Raw genomic sequence first — 19,552 nt, forward strand, 5'->3', positions numbered from 1 at the left:
GTCATTTGCATTTTCAGCTATACGGTTGCCATGCAGGTCCCACCTGCTGGCGCTCGAATCTTGGTGGATTCTTCATCACTTAGATCTTGGTGGATTCTTCATCGGTTCTTCATGGATTTTCTTATTTTTTATTTTGATTCATATTGAAAACTTTAAACATGTGTAGATTTCTCATTTGTTGTCCAAATCAGGTGGTTCTTTTTTCTAACTTCGTAGAAGAAGTTTATCTATTTTATGGAATCCATTGTGTCGCGTTTCTCGAGTTTGATTTTGTACCTTATTTGAAAATTTTTTTAGCATTCAGTTGCATTTGGCAATTAGATTTTGTGGCTAGGCACGCGTCGCACGCATCTGCTATAGAAATTTATGATGGAATGTTTAAAAGGACCAACACTTCGACACATTTCAGTGGCTGGAGTTAGGTACTGAAGCATTGGAAAGTGCGTATGAAAGGTTGATAGTTGCAATTATTGGGAAATGTAGTGACTACCTGCTTTGTTTACTCGCTATCATCACGGTGACCAGCAAGAAGTAGCAGTAATAGGAAGTTTCCACTTTAGTATTTGGGTTAACTTTGTGATGAAATTTTGGATATTATGGAAAATTCTGATGCTAAAAGAGTATATATATTTGATGTTCAATAGGGTGAAATCACTATTCTCTGAAATAATGAGAAGGACATTTTGATAAGTGCGAAATTATCATGTGTCACCCTTTTTGATACCATTATGTGGTGATAATTGTATTGGGGAAGAATTCTTTTTTGGATTTCAAGAAGGTGAGGCAAGATCTGAATGTGGAAAAAAATGAGGGTAAGTGATATTTCGAGTTGAGGGTTGGTGCAAGAATGCAATGGCCCTTGAGTAATATGGTGTGATTGGGTTAAAATTGAGGATGATACTATCCTTAAGCTTCGATTGCCACTTCAGACGTGTCATGATAGTATAATTTGTTTTAAGTAGTTTGACGTGCGTACTTAAAAAAAAGGTGTATAAGACCAGTGTACCAGGGAAAGGGAACGTATTGTACAGTTGCTAGCATCCACGAAAGGACCACTGAGTATTGGTGAATTGTTGGAACGAAATGATGCCACTTCTCTAGGTCGATCGTACCGTTTCACCATTCATAAATATGCCATCGCACTACTGCGTCGATGCATAGTCGCGGTGTTTCTTCTTTGGCAGTCCCATTCCTAAATTCCATTGTTCTTTACAGTGTAAGAGGAGTAGAGCCTCACGCGTACAACAACAATGTCAACCCTACTAGATTCCCCGATTGATCCTTCAAGGCTGTGGCCTCCCAAGCTTCCGCAGGTTGTCTCAGATAATGATAAGGAGCAGGATTCTGTCGCAGTATCATTTGCTGGTGAGCATGGGTCCTCGACCGACGAATTCTATGGCATCGAAAGTGATGAAGACAACAGTGAAGGTGTCGACAATGACACCAATGACTGTAATGACGACCGTGATGATGGCGAAGATGACGACAGTGACGATGGCGAAGACGGTGATAGCGACGATGGTGAAGATGGTGACAGCGACGCCAGCGGATGACCTAGCAAGCGCCATCATGTGGATGACTCGAGTGAGGATGGTGGAGGTCTCTGCGACGACGAGCCGCATAATCTCCATCCTCCGAGTTGATTTGACGCTGTCTTAGTGCTTGGCCTTCTCGGTGGTAGTCAGATTGAAAATTTGTATGGACGTCGAGTAGAATTACATACATGTATTAAATGTTGCTTGTGGAACATGTAATCGTGAAATTAATGTGTAGGGATACGAGGTAGGCTACACTAGTGCAAATCAAAATTTCTACCGCGTAAAACTAGGAAGAACTGCCATATAAGGATCACGGGATTACCACTCGACGCACTACTGGTGCGAAAGATGTAGATTTGCGTCGATGCAGTGAAGACGATCAACGTAGTTGTACGTAGTCGATCAACATAGTCGATCACGTCAACGTCCAGCAGCTCCTCAGCAGCTCGTCCACGTGCAGCAAGATCGCCCTCGTGCCGCGGGTCGTCGTCGGCTCGTCGTGGCTCGGCGGTGGCTCGGCGGCGGCTCGTCGTGGCTTGTCGGCGGCTCGTCCAAGTGCTACAGGCGCAACACCTCCAAGGTATCCACACGTGCAGGGAGGAAGTGTCGCAAGCCGGACTGCTAGATCCGCGAGATGCAACAGGCGAGGGCGTGGGAGGCGCGGCAGATGTGTTTCGCCAAAAAGGTGTAAACCCTAGGGCGCCCCCACCCCTCTATTTATAGAGGTTCCTAATGGGCCTCTAGGTCCAAGGCCCATTAGTACTTCTAAACCTAATCCAACTCGGATCAGATCCGAATTGGGCTTCCAGCCCCTTAAGTGTGTGACCCTATGGGTTCGGATACGTATAGACATGGCCCGAGTACTCCTACTCGGCCCAATAGTCGGTAGCGGCCTCTAGCAAGACGTGCCAACTCCTATACGCACACGAAGATCATATAAGACGAACCATCACAACATAATATACATGCTATTCCCTTTGCCTCATGATATTTGGTCTAGCTTCAAGCCGACCGCTCTTTCTCGATCCTGTGATTCGGAATCCCTTTGTAGGTTAACTCTTAACCGTACGTAGCATGGCCATGCATTTTCGGATCCGATCACTCGAGGGGCCCAGAGATATCACTCTCAATCAGAGAGGGGCAAATCCCATCTTGATTGACCATGTCTCATAGCATGCTTCTTGACAAACCCGAAAGCTACCTTTATAACTACCCTGTTATGGCGTAGCGTTTGATAGCCCCTAAGTAGGTCGATCCACTTAAACTAGGAACGAAATAACAATTATTCAACTCCATAATAAATCCTGACGGGAGGTGGAGTTGCATCGTCCCGACGGTCAACGCAGCAACTCTTGCATTATTGCCCACGCGGAAATCAACTTCTCCTCTTTCCACGCTTCTACTTCTTATCATTCCCTGCATCGAATTGCAAATATGAGCAACCGATCCGGTATCAAATACCCAAGAATTAATAATTTTATCAGCGAGAAAAATGTTGTCTATAACATTAACAACAAGCGTACCTGAGGTAGAAGTACTCTTACTTCCGCCATTCTTCAACGAAGCTAGGTACTGCTTGCAGTTTCACTTCCAGTGACCAAGTTCATGACAGTAAAAGCACTCTTTGTCTGGAGCAGGTCCAGGTCCAGCTTTAACCTTGGGCGCTGGGTTTGGCTTGGACGTTCCAGCCTTGCCCTTCTTCTTCCAAGAATTGCCCTTCTTCTTAAAGCTAGGCTTGTTCTGTATAGCCATCACATGGCTGGTACTAGCGCTTTTCTTGATGTCAGCCTCTGCTGTTTTAAGCATGCCACACAGCTCATTCAGACCCTTCTCCATCCCATGCATATGGTAGTTCAAGATGAAGTTCCCACAGCTAGGCGGAAGAGACGAAAGAATGAAATCAGTGGCCAACTCTTGGCCCAGTGGGAAGCCCAGCTTCTCCAACCGTTGAGTGTAACCAACCATCTTGATTACGTGTGGTCCTACTGCTGCGCCTTCTGCTAGCTTGCTCTCAACAAAGGCCTTAGACACGTTGAACCTTTCAGTCCTGGCCTGTGTTTGGAACATGTCTCTAAGCGCCACGATCATATCATGCGCCTCATGGTTTGTTTCGAACTGCATCTGCAACTCAGGTTCCGTGCAAGCAAGCATAAGGCATCTTACTTTGAGGTTAGCATCACATGCTTTCTTGTAAGCATTCTTAGCAGCAGCGGGTGCATCATCAGCAGGTTCTTCTGGTAGTGGGTTGTCTAGAACATCTTCCTTTTGCTCAGCCCTGAGAACGATTCTCAGGTTACGGATCCAATCCGAGTAATTTGTTCCATTCAACTTGTCCTTCTCAAGGACCGAACGCAAAGCAAACGGTGTAGTGCTGCTAGGTGCCATTTAATCTACAACAAAGTAATGCAAAATATACTAAGACAAACGTATCCATGATAGAGCAAATCACATTAAACTATTTTAACAGAATCTACTCCCACTAAAATCAATATCCCTCTATTGAAACTTAGTGATTCAGGATCCACAACTAACAAGTCTACTAGTGAGCTTTAGCATCACCGCTAGCAAACAAGGTAGATAGGTAAGCAACTTTTGCTAATCATATCACATATGACTCCTGTTGTTGGGTGACATCTCTATGTCTCGGCGCCCAACCTTTATGCCCCAAGGTCCTTAACCGTTAAGATAACCTTGTTAAGCAAACCAACCCTTATGCGTGTAACTGTCCGACACAAACCCGTCCAGTCAAGGAAAACTAGTGGTACCCTAATTTCATAGACCCACCACTAATTGTACAAGACATGGGACGGTGCAAGTTTTAGTTGGGAGGGCATACTAACTTAAACTTTGTGAGGGATCGTTCTACTTCTAACATCACAGCATGCAGAAAGTAAAACATAAACAGAATAGCATTCACACAGTTGTAACACAGTATGACCCGTTTTTTCTTATGGTGATCTCCATCTCCATAGGATCTGTTCACCATGGTGATCTCCATCTCCATGTTCCATGTGCGCCATCCTCCTGGTGATGAGTCCTCCAAGAACTAGAACATGCTATTACGCCTAATAGCTAGTAAAGAAGCTAGTAATGAAGATTACATAGTTGCTTGGATCATCACAGATTGGTACGCAGACCATTAAATACATTAAGGTGACAACACATATGGCTCCTGCCGTGTTGCCGTACGCGTGACACGCAGGTCACGAATGAGTTACACACATGCATCACATACACAAAGGGGTCATACTGATCACAAGATATATACATACATCCTGCAAAATAGAGTTAGGCGTTCTAGAGTTAGGAGATTAGGTTTTCAAGTTAGAAAATAATTACCACTTTTTCTAAAACTAAAAGAAAAAAACTATAGGGAGGGTTAAATAAGAAAAATAAAAGTATAGGTTAATCTTTTTAGATTCTTGTGTGTTGGCTTGCAACTTATTCATGATAAGTCATATAGTCCTTGTTGGCTTGCAACTTTATCATGAAGGAAAGTTGTATAGTCTGTTATTCAAAAAGTTTGCATTCTAACCCCCTGCATGTATATATGCCGTAGATCCAGAAGCACCGGAAGAAGATTACTGGGAATTTTCAGAAGGACCCTTGGAGTCCGACGAGGTGTTTGAGTTTGTTCCCTGTGAAGCAAATCCGTCAGCGTCTACTAATCTTTTTAACGAACAAGGCAAGCCCCGGTGCATTTATACCTATCTATTTTGGAGTCGTTATTTCATGTGACTAGTTATAGGTTATTTGCTTATTGTATGCACTAAGTCTAGGAGTTGATTGAAACCTATTCTTGTGTATGATCATGCCTTGATTTAAGGACATCTTTGCCACTTGTTCAAATCTTAGAAACTACCCAAGTCTAGAATTGCTTACTTGCTTACATGCTTGGTTTACCAACCTTAAGGAAAACTCTTAAGTCATACATGTTGCTTAGAAAGGATAGTTTGGAATATGGAAACAGACAGAAGCTAGAGATGTAGTTCTGTCTGCTAGATTAATCTGGTTAAGGTCCGATTCGTGTCTTAACTTTTGATCAAGTGATAAGCATCTGATCACTTACTGGGTATGGGACCAGTAAAGCCCAGTAGATTAGTAAATTCTATAATCAGGAATGCTTCGTACCCGCGCTTGACGTGCTGGAGATTGGCAGGGGTGTAGCCTGAAACTCACATGGAGATCAGGCCAAACGTGGGGTCCCATGTGGGGGTGCATCCCTGGGTCCGGGTAGTCGTATTCCTAATCATTGACTTTGCTAATCGAGAGGTTGTTAGTACGACTTGGACAGTCGTATAATGCTGGTGATCAGGGTACTCTCCTGCAGGATGTAATTAGATCCGGATCGCCGCAATTCTCGGTTATGAATGCACTTGATCGCTGTTGAGCATCGTAGTATTAATTCATGCAATATAAAATCTCCTGTTGTCAAGTAATGTATGATTTAACAGCTATGATTGCTTTTACTTCTGTTATCATCTAGAATGGTTAGGTAATGACTTAACTCAAATAAAAGATAAAACTAAGGCCTCACTCGTAGTAAGCTTTTTCGGCAAAATTTGTGTCAACCAAGCACACCCAAAGGCTGACATGCATTCCAAAGAAAAACTATTATATTGGTTAGTCGGGTAAGACTTGCTGAGTACCCCGTACTCAGGGTTTTCCCCTTGTGGGTATCTTTCAAAAGCTCCACAGGAGGCTACCGAGGAGGAGACCCCGAAGCCCTAGGGTATTGACATGAGTCTCACAATACCCTAGAAAACAGTTTATCGACGCATCTTCTCCTGAACTATTTATGTTTAATCTTAGAATTTGTCTAACACTGCATCACTAAGTTTGCCTCAACTTATGTCTTGTAATAACTCGTACCTCTTAATTATGTATGTAAAAATGTAATGTTTGTTGATATTATCCCATCGCGGATATTATCCTGATGTATGGTTATGAGACACGCCGTGGATCCTTCGAGGAGTCCTAGGGACACTCGACGGACTACCGGACTTATGCTGTTTTAGGTGCGTTTCGGATAAATGCCGTTCTAACGGCGATTAGGCGCACTTAAACCAGCTTAAGTTGGGCGGTTCCGCCACAGCTGGTATCAGAGCCGTAGGTTGGGATAATCAACAAATATTACCTTTTAAACACTGAGACTCTATTTTAAAATAATAAAAACAAGAGTTACAGGTGGCAGTAGTGTTAACTGGTTGATTGTTTTGCAGATGCTAACTGTTTGCTGCGTGTCGCTAGTATTCGGTAGTTTATTATTTAGGGAGAGATTACGATGCCACCAATTTTCCTACGAGTGTGTATATGAGTCTGAAAGTACGTAGGAATCGTTGCATCATGATTGCATTGCATGTTTAAAAACTTTTGGGTTTGGTGAGTGCCGCTAGACCTGATCTCGTTTCTTTTATAGGATGTTTGAAGAAGGCTACACGGATAAGGATGGGTGGACCCGCGGTCGTTACCTGGATAAACCGGGGTTCGTGCAGTTACTTTGGAAGACGCTACAAGAGTTGGGTTTTCATAGTCCCCCAGAGTACTATTGGAGAAAGGAAGATACCGGCCACAAGCAATATTGCACGGTGTATGTGCATATCCCGGATGATGACACCCGACCTAATTGGCGTTTGGAGGAAGTAATGGAGTCGGGTTTTGAATTCAACGATACTATAGAAAGGGCAGCCATGACAGCTCTTACGGAGCTATGTGAGAACCACAAGGTGGAAGTAGGGTCGAGCTCCGCTCGATTCTATCCAATTAAGCATCAAGATGACGGGGTATGGAAGCGAAGGATTAAAGCTTTGAAGAACACATCTCGTGTGGAGCACGATGTGTTGGTGGCTGCTGCTTCTGATTATATGACCGCCATGTACAACTTGCACCAAGCTTGTATCCGGGAATATTATAATCAGAGGCAGAAGAACGAAGATACTAAAATGGAAGTGATGGGTGCCCGGTATGATAAGGAGATGTACAAGAAGGTGGCAATGGCAAGGGAGCATGAGATGGAAAAGGCGATGCGAGAGCAGTCCAGGAGGATTGAAGATTATGAAGAAAAACTTAGGGTAATGCAAGGGTTTATCAAAGCCAGTCGGAGTATGGCGGATAGAGCAAGGGAAGAAGCTGAATCCAACGTCCATAGGCTGGAGGCGGAAAGGTTCCAGCAGCTAGACGAGATTCTGTCACTTCGTCTAGCCCTGGAAGAAATGCAGGCTCAGGCACCTGCACAAAATATTATCAATATTCCACCACCTCCCCCACCAGAAGAGCCTCAACCACCGAACCCGGAGGAAGCGGATCAACTAGTACCTGTGATAGATCCGGTGCCACCGGCAGATCCTGAGATAGATTTGTATGCTCACGAGAATCTAGAAGGCTTTGATGTGGACATGGAAGATGACCAGGGCGAAGTCCCTGCGGGGAATCAACAGTTTGCGTGGGCCAATACCAATGCCGATGGACTAGATCCTCAGGGCTATGGTCCCATGCAGCAGTGGGGAGAAGAAGAACCTGAAGATGGAGAAGAAGAAGAGGATCCGGAAGAAATGGAAGGAAATTCTGGAATTAGCACCTCTGATACTTCCCGCACTTGGAGTGACTACGGACCGGAGTCCGGAAGTGAAAATTCTGTCAATCAATCTCCACCTGTTGCTCCCCCAGGGCAAACTTTGATGACCGTGGACCAAGACGTCCTGCAAGAAGCTATGGCTCGACTGGGATTAAATGCCGAAGAACTAGGCATTTTCCCTTATGATGGTTGAAGTGAACTTGGTTTGAAAGTGTTGTAATATATTTTTGTAAAATATGTGTGTGGACAAGTGGTACGAAGGGGGCCTTGTAAAAATTAACTCTGAGGCATGTAATATAAATAAGTATGTACATAAGTATGGTTTGTGTGTGAGCATGCTGTGATGTGTGATATGTTAGTATGCAAAGAGTTGTTAATAAAATGCACCGTAGATATTAATATCTTGTTACTCTTGGCAGCATGACGGATCCCAGAGAACCCCGAGCTTCAGGTTTCGGAGGACAGGAAGAGGATTTACCTAGAGCACCTACGTTGGCTGACGCGATAGCCAGTTTGATGAATTCTGGGGCAGAGCAAGCCCGATTACTTCAGATGATAGTACAGAACACCGGCAACGGTGGACGTAGGAGAGATCCGGAGCAGGGGGTGTCCTACACCCAATTTCTGGAAACACGTCCTCCAGTATTCTTGAAGGCCGAACATCCACTGGAGGCTAATGAGTGGCTTCAGGCCATGGAACAAAAATTTCGAGTAATCCCTCAATGTACTGCCGCTAAGAAGGCCGAATTTGCAGGGCTTCAGCTTCAAGGTCCCGCAGCAACTTGGTGGACCAGTCATCTGGCCAGGCAGCCAGTAGGGAGGGAAGTTACATGGGAAGATTTTAAGGAAGCCTTTCGGACGCAGTTCATACCGGAAGGTGTCATGAGAATGAAACTAGAACAGTTCTTGGGACTGCAACAGGGAACTCGCAGTATTCTGGCATATACCAGTGAGTTCGATCACCTAGCCCAGTATGCACCAGAGCACGTCAACACTGAAACCAGAAAGAGGGATTGTTATCTCCGAGGACTTAACGCAAGAATGCAGGAAAAGTTATCTACCTGCACTATCGCCGATTACAGCTCCGCGGTGAGTACAGCTATTACCGCGGAAGAAAAGATGAAAATGTTGGATGAAACTTTGAAGAAAGAAGAAGCATTGAAGAGGAAGACTGTCCCTTTTGGGAATTTTGGGAATGCTCCTCAGAGGATGAGGATGGTATATAGAGGTCCTCCCCGACCCATGTATCGTCCTTCATTCCAGCAACAGCCTTTCCAGTCCTGGAATGCCAGAGCTCTCAGTGCTGCCCCTCGTCCTGGAACTGCACCATCTCTTGGGTTTCGTAACCCTACTCCTTCAGGAACCCCACAGGTTTGTTTCAACTGTGGGAAGCCAGGACATTTCGCCCGAGACTGTCGTTTTCCCAAAGTTGGGGGAAACGCGAACTTAAAGGCTCAAACCTCGGGCCAAGGCACTGGACAAAAGTTTGTCCATCGCAAGTTCGTCAACACCAAGACGGGACAAGCTCACTATATGACTGTAGAAGAAATTCCAGAAGGAGAGCCAATCCTAGCAGGTATGTATCTTGTTAACAATTATCCTGCTATGGTTTTATTTGATTCCGGCGCATCGCATACCTTTATAAGTAGAAGATTTGTTACACAACATCAACTAGAAGTTCATACTTTAAATGTCAAATATGCCATTCAAGCTACTAGTGCCACACAGAATACAAATCAAGTAGCTCGCAATGTGATTTTAAACCTAGAAGGAAATAAGGTGGGAGCTTATCCTTTAATTCTGGAAGATCAAGGAATAGATATTATTTTGGGAGTAAATTGGATGAAAGAACATGAAGTTCAAATTAATATGGTTACACGGGTCGTTAGCATGAGGGATGACCAAGGCCATTCTTTCGAACTCCAATTACCCGTTCAACCTTGTTTGGACCAAATGGTCAAAAAGACTAGAGCAGTGACTCTAGAATCTATTCTTGTGGTTAATGAGTTCCTAGATGTATTTCCGGAAGATTTGCCTGGGCTACCGCCTGATAGAGCGGTAGAATTCACTATTGAATTAGAACCAGGCACCGCTCCTATCTCTAGAAGACCATATCGAATGCCACCTAAAGAGCTAGCAGAATTGAAAACACAACTCCAAGAATTGTTGGATAAGGGTTTCGTCCGACCTAGTACTTCACCATGGGGCTGCCCAGCTCTTTTTGTTAAAAAGAAGGATGGTACATTAAGGGTATGTGTGGATTACCGCCCTTTGAATGCGGTAACCATAAGAACAAGTATCCACTGCCACGAATTGACTTGTTGTTCGACCAGTTGTCCGGAGCTAAGGTCTTTTCAAAAATCGACCTTCGGTCAGGATACCACCAGATTAAGATAAAACCCGAGGACATACCAAAAACAGCCTTTTCAACCCGATATGGACTATATGAGTATTTGGTTATGTCTTTCGGACTGACAAATGCCCCAGCGCATTTTATGTACCTCATGAATTCAGTATTCATGCCAGAGCTAGATAAATTTGTGGTTGTCTTTATAGATGATATCCTTGTCTTTTCTAAAAATGAGGAGGAACATGCGCAACACTTGCGCATTGTTCTAAATAGACTCCGGGAACACCAGTTATATGCCAAATTTAGTAAGTGTGAATTCTGGCTAAAGAAGGTTCCATTCTTTGGGCACATACTGTCCGAAAAAGGAATCGAAGTAGATCCCGGAAAAGTCAAGGATATACTGGATTGGAAATCACCAACTTCTGTTCATGAAGTAAGAAGTTTCTTGGGAATGGCTGGCTATTACCGTAGATTCATTCCCAATTTCTCAAAGGTTTCTAAACCAATCACAGAGTTATTAAAGAAGGACACAAAATTTGAATGGAAACCTGAATGTGAGGAATCGTTCCAAATCTTGAAGAAATTATTGACTACAGCCCCAGTGCTAGCTCAACCTGACATAGAAAAACCCTTTGATGTATACTGCGATGCCTCAGGAACAGGCTTCGGGTGTGTTCTAATGCAAGAAGGCAGGGTTATTGCCTATGCTTCTCGTCAGTTGAAGCGTCATGAAGAGCATTACCCCACTCATGATTTAGAACTTGCTGCCGTGGTACATGCACTAAAGATATGGCGACACTACCTTTTAGGTAGTGAATGTCGTATCTTTACTGACCACAAAAGCTTGAAATACATCTTCACTCAAATGGACTTAAATATGAGGCAAAGACGGTGGCTAGAACTGATTAAAGACTATAAACTAGAAATTCACTACCATCCTGGTAAGGCTAATGTGGTGGCCGACGCCTTGAGCAGAAAGGCCCAATGCCACTGCACTACCGTTCAGTCTGACCTGAAGACCCTGTGTGAAGAAATGGGAGGATTAAGTTTAGAAATAGTAAAACAAGGCACACTCCAGAATATTATGATTCAAGATACCCTAAAAGAAAGAATCATAACAGCCCAAAAAGAAGACCCATGGATTAAGACACTTTATCAGCAAAAAGCCAAGGAAAGGATTCCCGAACTTAATCAAGAAGAAGACCGAGGACTATATTTCAAGAACAGGATAGTAGTTCCGGAAGATGAGAACCTGAGGAGATTAATCCTAGAAGAAGCACATTCGTCCAAGTTCTCCATTCATCCCGGAACCAATAAAATGTACCAAGACTTAAAGCAAAGATTTTGGTGGGCCAAAATGAAACCTGAAATTGCAAGATATGTGTCAGAATGTGACACTTGCCAAAGAGTTAAACCCATACTACAGAAGTCGGCAGGTTTGTTACAACCCTCAGAAATTCCTGTCTGGAAATGGGAAGATATTTCTATGGATTTCATAGTAGGATTACCTACCACTTCAAAGGGGTATGATTCCATCTGGGTTATTGTCGACCGCCTTACTAAGTCAGCTCACTTTATTCCAGTCAAAACGACTTACCCGGTGTCGACATATGCCAAGCTCTATATAGCCCGGATTGTATCCTTGCACGGAGTGCCAAAAACCATAATCTCCGATCGAGGTTCCCAGTTTGTTTCCAGATTCTGGGAACGACTGCAAAAGGACATGGGTACTACCCTCATTAGAAGTTCTGCTTATCATCCTCAAACTAGAGGACAGACAGAAAGGGTCAATCAAATTTTAGAAGACATGTTGAGAGCATATGTCCTTACCTTCTCTAAGCTATGGGATGAATGTTTGCCCCTAGCCGAATTCTCTTATAATAATAGCTATCAAGCTAGCATTAAGATGGCACCTTTCGAAGCCTTGTATGGTCGAAGATGCCGAACTCCTCTAAATTGGTCAGGAGTAGGAGAAAGGACACACCTGGGATCGGACTTAGTTATGGAAACCGAGGAGAAGGTCCAGAAAATTCGCAAGCATTTGGAAGTAGCCCAGTCCCGGCAAAAGAGTTATTCAGATAAAAGAAGACGGTCCTTGGAATTTTATGCCGGAGATTTTGTGTACTTAAAGGTATCCCCAATGAAAGGCATCCAACGCTTTGGAGTAAAGGGTAAGTTAGCCCTGAGGTATATTGGTCCCTATGAAATCCTGGAACGAAAAGGTCCCGTGGCATATAAACTGTCATTGCCTGATCAACTTGCTTCTATACATGACGTATTTCATGTATCCCAGCTTAAGAAGTGCCTCAGAGTTCCAGAAGAAATTTTAGAAGATCCAGAAATTGAGCTCGAGCCGGATCTAACATATGAAGAGAAACCTATTAAAATTCTGGATCAAAAGACACGCGATACCCGAACTCGGAGTATCACGTTTTATAAAGTGCAATGGAAAAACCATACTCCAGACGAAGCTACTTGGGAAAAAGCTGAAGACCTAGAGTCTAAAAATCCAGAGTTATTTGAAACCGTCAGGAGCAGATGAACAAAGACCACCACCCCACTATCCTTGTACAGAAAAAGAAAGAGTAAATGACCTGATGCAGTTTCCTTTCCATTCAAAAAACCAAGGATTTAACCCCGGGAATCTCGGGACGAGATTCTGTTAAGGGGGAGAGGCTGTAATAAGTGCCATTTGAGGTATTACAGTAACTATGAGAATTTAGAAAGAAATCCAAAAGAAAAAGAAAGGAAATTGACAAAAATTCCAAATTCGGCCAAATTTTGACCGAAATTTGAATTTCAAATTTGAAATTCAGAAAAATTTGTCAAACATGTGGAATACAAGTGTAAGAGTATTTAGAATTAAGGGATCAAAAAGTTGGAACCAGATTAGTGCTAATTATCTCAAAGGAATCAGAGAAGGAAAAAGAAAAATGACGTCTACTGTTCACCGTCCGAAAATAGCAGTCCAGTAAAACAGCAGCAGAGTCTGTTTTCAAAATTAATTTCTGGAGAATTTTGCAACTAAGTGCACCAGGACAACTATACCATATTAAAGTATGAACTTTGAACTACAAGATTTGGGTGTTGTTGGCCAGGATCAGTAACAGGAAGGAAGTCAAACTCGAGCTCAAAGTCAGCACATTGTCACAGTCAACTGAAACTCTGAAAAACGACTAAGTCTGAACAGCAGGACAACATCAACTTTGGATTTAAATTCAGAGCAATGTAGCTAAAGGGAGGTACTTGTTCATGAGCAAAATGGAACATTGGGATATAGTAGAACATGTTTAGGCAGAAGTTGGATTGACAGAACAAGAATTGAGTCCTTAATTTAGTTCCCAAAGTGAGATCAACGCCACTGTTAGAACTGACGAACTGAATGTCAGTTTCTTCAGTGAACTCCAAAAGAACCCGAGAAACAAATCAAAATCGAGTCGAATTCGATGTTTATCTCGGGATGAAGCCAAAATAAAAGATGAAGAGTTTGAGATTATCTCCAACTTCGGTTCAGACGCTAGCAGCCGTCGGATTGAAGATCGACCACCAGTCGGCTCTGAAGGTCACGGGCGCCAGAAGAACGGTGACTGAGCATCAGGACGTGTCGCCGCCGCCGCCGTCGGTCGACCGCCAGAGCGACTAGCTAGGCCACCTCCTCACCACGCAAGCCTACGGGTAGGCCATGGTGTCGTCCATGCGAGGGGTGAATCGCTTGAATAGTTACTGTTCCCGCGCCACCGTTTCACTGCCTCCCCTTTTACCGCCGCCCGCTCTCCTCTGTCAAGCATCATCGCCGAGCAAAATTCCGCCGCCACCTCTCGTCTCCCGTCGATTCCTCTCGCCCACTCCTCCACAGACACCCTAGCTACACCCCGGGCCAGTCGTTGTCCCACATCCTTGCCGGAATAGCCGTGCTCGCCGCCGCTTCTGTCCGCCGCCGTCTCGCCGCCCACTCACGGTGAGAACCACCTTGCGCTACCTCTCTTTCTTCCTGAGTAGTTGTAGTCGAGTCCTTAGGGTCCTAGGATGGTGTAGGGGTAGATGTTTGAGTCCGTGGTGTCGATGTCGCAAGAAGCCACGGCCGGCCGAGGGAGTTGCCGCCCGTCGCCGTGGAGGGGATGACTCCGGCCATCTCCCGGGGAGCTGTTGCCGCGCACGAGGTCGTGTAGGTGTAGGAGTGGCGTTGCGACCTAGTTCCGCCACCAGGAGGGCACCGGCCGGCGAGCCGCGCCGCCCCCTGTCTCAGGCGCGTCTTGGCGGGAGGTAGAAGAAAGCGCTAGGCGCTCGGGCCCGCGCGTCAGAGGCGACGGAGGGAGGAAGGAGGCAGGCCAGAGCCACGCGGTCGGTTGCTGGGCCGAACCTTGAGGCCCAGTGACGCGCGCGCGCGTTTCGGCCGGGGAAAAAGAAAAAGGGGCCGGCGTGTCGTGCAGGCCCAGTGAAGCAGGCCGGAGTCACGAAATAAAAGAGGAAAAAGAAAAAAAGGGCCGTGGGCCGGTACTGGGCTGCCGCAGGAAAAAAAAAAGAAAAAGAAAAAATCGGCCCGCGGGGCCCGTCGGGGGGAAGAAAAGGCCGGCGGGTAGATTGAATAGGGAAAGGTGGGGTCCACGCCATGGGGCCCAGCGTGCGTGAGAGAGGGTAGAGAGTGGGTGAGTAAGAAAAGTTTTCCGGGCGATTTTCGGGAAAAATTAGATTTCCTTTAGCAATTTAATTCGTTTAAATTCGTTTTACACCATTTTAATCACAGAAAATTTTAGGAGTGTCCAAAATTAGTGAAACCAATTTTGTTAGGCTTGTTTTATTTTCCTTTATGCATTAAAATTTTTACACCTTAGGAAAATAATAAAAATTTGGGTATTTATTTAATGCCTTCCTTTTAAGGTAATTAAATAAATGCTTAATATTTATAAAATGTATAAAATATTTATCAATCACAAATAATTCTTAACCCATAGGAGATTAGGTTTTCAAGTTAGAAAATAATTACCACTTTTTCTAAAACTAAAAGAAAAAAACTATAGGGAGGGTTAAATAAGAAAAATAAAAGTATAGGTTAATCTTTTTAGATTCTTGTGTGTTGGCTTGCAACTTATTCATGATAAGTCATATAGTCCTTGTTGGCTTGCAACTTTATCATGAAGGAAAGTTGTATAGTCTGTTATTCAAAAAGTTTGCATTCTAACCCCCTGCATGTATATATGCCGTAGATCCAGAAGCACCGGAAGAAGATTACTGGGAATTTTCAGAAGGACCCTTGGAGTCCGACGAGGTGTTTGAGTTTGTTCCCTGTGAAGCAAATCCGTCAGCGTCTACTAATCTTTTTAACGAACAAGGCAAGCCCCGGTGCATTTATACCTATCTATTTTGGAGTCGTTATTTCATGTGACTAGTTATAGGTTATTTGCTTATTGTATGCACTAAGTCTAGGAGTTGATTGAAACCTATTCTTGTGTATGATCATGCCTTGATTTAAGGACATCTTTGCCACTTGTTCAAATCTTAGAAACTACCCAAGTCTAGAATTGCTTACTTGCTTACATGCTTGGTTTACCAACCTTAAGGAAAACTCTTAAGTCATACATGTTGCTTAGAAAGGATAGTTTGGAATATGGAAACAGACAGAAGCTAGAGATGTAGTTCTGTCTGCTAGATTAATCTGGTTAAGGTCCGATTCGTGTCTTAACTTTTGATCAAGTGATAAGCATCTGATCACTTACTGGGTATGGGACCAGTAAAGCCCAGTAGATTAGTAAATTCTATGATCAGGAATGCTTCGTACCCGCGCTTGACGTGCTGGAGATTGGCAGGGGTGTAGCCTAAAACTCACATGGAGATCAGGCCAGATGTGGGGTCCCATGTGGGGGTGCATCCCTGGGTCTGGGTAGTCGTATTCCTAATCATTGACTTTGCTAATCGAGAGGTTGTTAGTACGACCTGGACAGTCGTATAATGCTGGTGATCAGGGTACTCTCCTGCAGGATGTAATTAGATCCGGATCGCCGCAATTCTCGGTTATGAATGCACTTGATCGCTGTTGAGCATCGTAGTATTAATTCATGCAATATAAAATCTCCTGTTGTCAAGTAATGTATGATTTAACAGCTATGATTGCTTTTACTTCTGTTATCATCTAGAATGGTTAGGTAATGACTTAACTCAAATAAAAGATAAAACTAAGGCCTCACTCGTAGTAAGCTTTTTCGGCAAAATTTGTGTCAACCAAGCACACCCAAAGGCTGACATGCATTCCAAAGAAAAACTATTATATTGGTTAGTCGGGTAAGACTTGCTGAGTACCCCGTACTCAGGGTTTTCCCCTTGTGGTTATCTTTCAGAAGCTCCACAGGAGGCTACCGAGGAGGAGACCCCGAAGCCCTAGGGTATTGACCTGAGTCTCACAATACCCTAGAAAACAGTTTATCGACGCATCTTCTCCTGAACTATTTATGTTTAATCTTAGAATTTGTCTAACACTGCATCACTAAGTTTGCCTCAACTTATGTCTTGTAATAACTCGTACCTCTTAATTATGTATGTAAAAATGTAATGTTTGTTGATATTATCCCATCGCGGATATTATCCTGATGTATGGTTATGAGACACACCGTGGATCCTTCGAGGAGTCCTAGGGACACTCGACGGACTACCGGACTTATGCTGTTTTAGGTGCGTTTCGGATAAATGACGTTCTAACGGCGATTAGGCGCACTTAAACCAGCTTAAGTTGGGCGGTTCCGCCACACAAGTTCTGTACATAGACACTTCTGTAAATTAAAAATTTTACGAAAAAAAGAATTTTGAGTTGGTCTCATTCAAGTTTCACTTCGAACTCAGGGATATCCGGCCCTGGCTCTGCCTCAGGGCCGCATATCCCTCGGGGGCTATCAGGGGCTCCGGCCCAAGCCACTTGACATCCTCTCAAAACGTTTTCTCTTTCCGAGCCGACCCTCTTTCTGAACTTTCGGGCATGAAAAGGAGAGAGTGCACGAACTGTGTTCAGGCAAGACTAATCGGACTGCGAAAAAACCTATGCCCCAGCGGCTACGGTGCCTTCGCCCATCAATGCTTACTGATACGCCCGACAACGCGCTCTAAACTTTCCAAGTCCAAAAAACAAGAAAGAGGATCGAAAACTTTTTCACAACAATTTATAGAAAAGGCCTCTATGGCCATCACAAAACAAGTCCGAAACTAATGTATTTACATATGGGGCGCCAGCCCGATACCGCTAACTCATCCGAGGATCTTCGGGCGGGACGGCTTCATCCTCCAAGAGCTTCGCCAAGGCCTCCACCGGGTTGAGCACTGACGCATCGATCTCGTCCAGCTCGGCCTCGGAGTAGCCGGCGGCGTACCCCCCGCTCATCCCGGTGAAGTTGATGCCAGAGTAGTGGGAGCCGAAGACCCCAAAGGCTCACCTCACGCCGGTGCGGAGTGCTTCCAGGGTGATCTCACGGGTCCGGTGGTACGTCCCGAGGACACGACTCGCCAGCGAGCTCGCCCCCTCCCCCTGGACCAAGCTAAGGCCGTCGCAGACGATGCGAACCGCATCCCGCAAGTTGTCGTGCTCGGCGCGCTCCACGTCAAGGACCTCCCTTAGCTAGGCGAGTTCTTCTGCAAGGCTTGTCCAGAAAGACCCACCAAATCAGAAACCACCGCAACACCACAAAGACAAAGAAACGAAAAGAGTCTTACCCTCGGATTGGGCCTTCAGCTGGCGCTCCCGGTCAAGCCCCTGGGCCACGGAGGCTTGAAGCTCCTGCACTTGCACTTGGAGCTGACTGACCTCCGCCCCAAGGTCGGCCGTCACCTTCTCGGCCTCTTCCTTCCGGGCCGTCTCAGAGTCCCGGTCCTGCCAGGCTTTCTACCGCTCACGCCGGATGCACTCGATGGTCTTCTGAAGGGCTTCATGCTCTCCCTTCAGCCGTGCGAGCTCCTTAGTGTCATGGCGGGCCTTTTCAGCAGCGGCCTGGAACTCCTCGCGGTCCCAGCGAGCCCTCTCGGTGACAACCTGGAACTTGGCCTCCGCACGCCGCGCGTCCTGCCGCGCCGCCTGCTCGCGCCTCCGCAGATCGTCGATGACCTGCTGGGCGGTAGCAACCTGTGTGGTCAACTCCCCGGTCCGCTGCCTCTCCAAATTGAAGCGTTCATAGAGCCCCCGCTCGAGCCGGAGGAAATCAGATTTTCCCTGGCTACATTCTTGGAGGGCCTACAAGACAATACACCATCAGGGACAGAGCAACGGGAGGAAAATAACCAACGGAGAAAACACCAAACCCGGCCACCGGGGACGACGACGCCGTCCAGCACCCCCAACGCCGAAGACAGGGCAGCGCGGACATTAGCAAGTCCGCCCCGCAGTGCCTGCCACTTGCCCCACTCCACGGCGTCATCCAGCGTGAAGAGGGGTCTCTGCGGGTCATCGCGAGACGTCCAACGCAGGATAGACCCGTTCCACGCCTTGGGAACGGGATTGGCCGAGACAAGGGCGGAGGCCGCTCCGACCGCCCCCGACGCCGCCGTCCCTGATGCCGCCGTCGAGGTAGGCACCACTGCCCCGGAAGGCGTCGGCCTCACCGACAGTCCCGGCGCACGCGCCCCCGCCCCCATCGAGGCCGCCACGGCCACCGCCGACGCCAATGAGCATCCCGACCCGTCCGTCGGTGCCACCGCCTCCGTCGCGGATGCCGAAGCAAGCGTTCACGTGGCCCCCGTGCCCTCCGTTGCGGCCACCAAGGCAGGCGTCCCTGCCCCCGTCATGGCCTCCAGAGCAGGCACCTCCGCCTCCACCGCCGCTGCCCCCTCTGCCGCGGCTCCCTGGGCAGAAGTCCCCATCTCCGTCGCCACCGCCTCCTTCATCGCAGCCACCGGGGCGGGCGTCCCCACCTCCTCCACCGCCGCTGTCCCCGTCGTGGCCGCGGGGGCAGACTCTCCCTCCTCCGTCGCCGCCACCGTCCCCATCAGGGCTGCTGGGGCAGCCGCTCCGCCACCGCCGTCGGAATCGCACGCTCCCCCTCCGCCTCGTCGTCATCGAGGTCAATCACCTCCCCGGCCTGAGGGCCCCCAGGAGCAATACTTGCACCGCGGGGTCAG

The sequence above is a fragment of the Setaria italica genome, chromosome I (assembly GCF_000263155.2).
Source record: "Setaria italica strain Yugu1 chromosome I, Setaria_italica_v2.0, whole genome shotgun sequence".
Lineage (NCBI taxonomy): Eukaryota > Viridiplantae > Streptophyta > Magnoliopsida > Poales > Poaceae > Setaria > Setaria italica.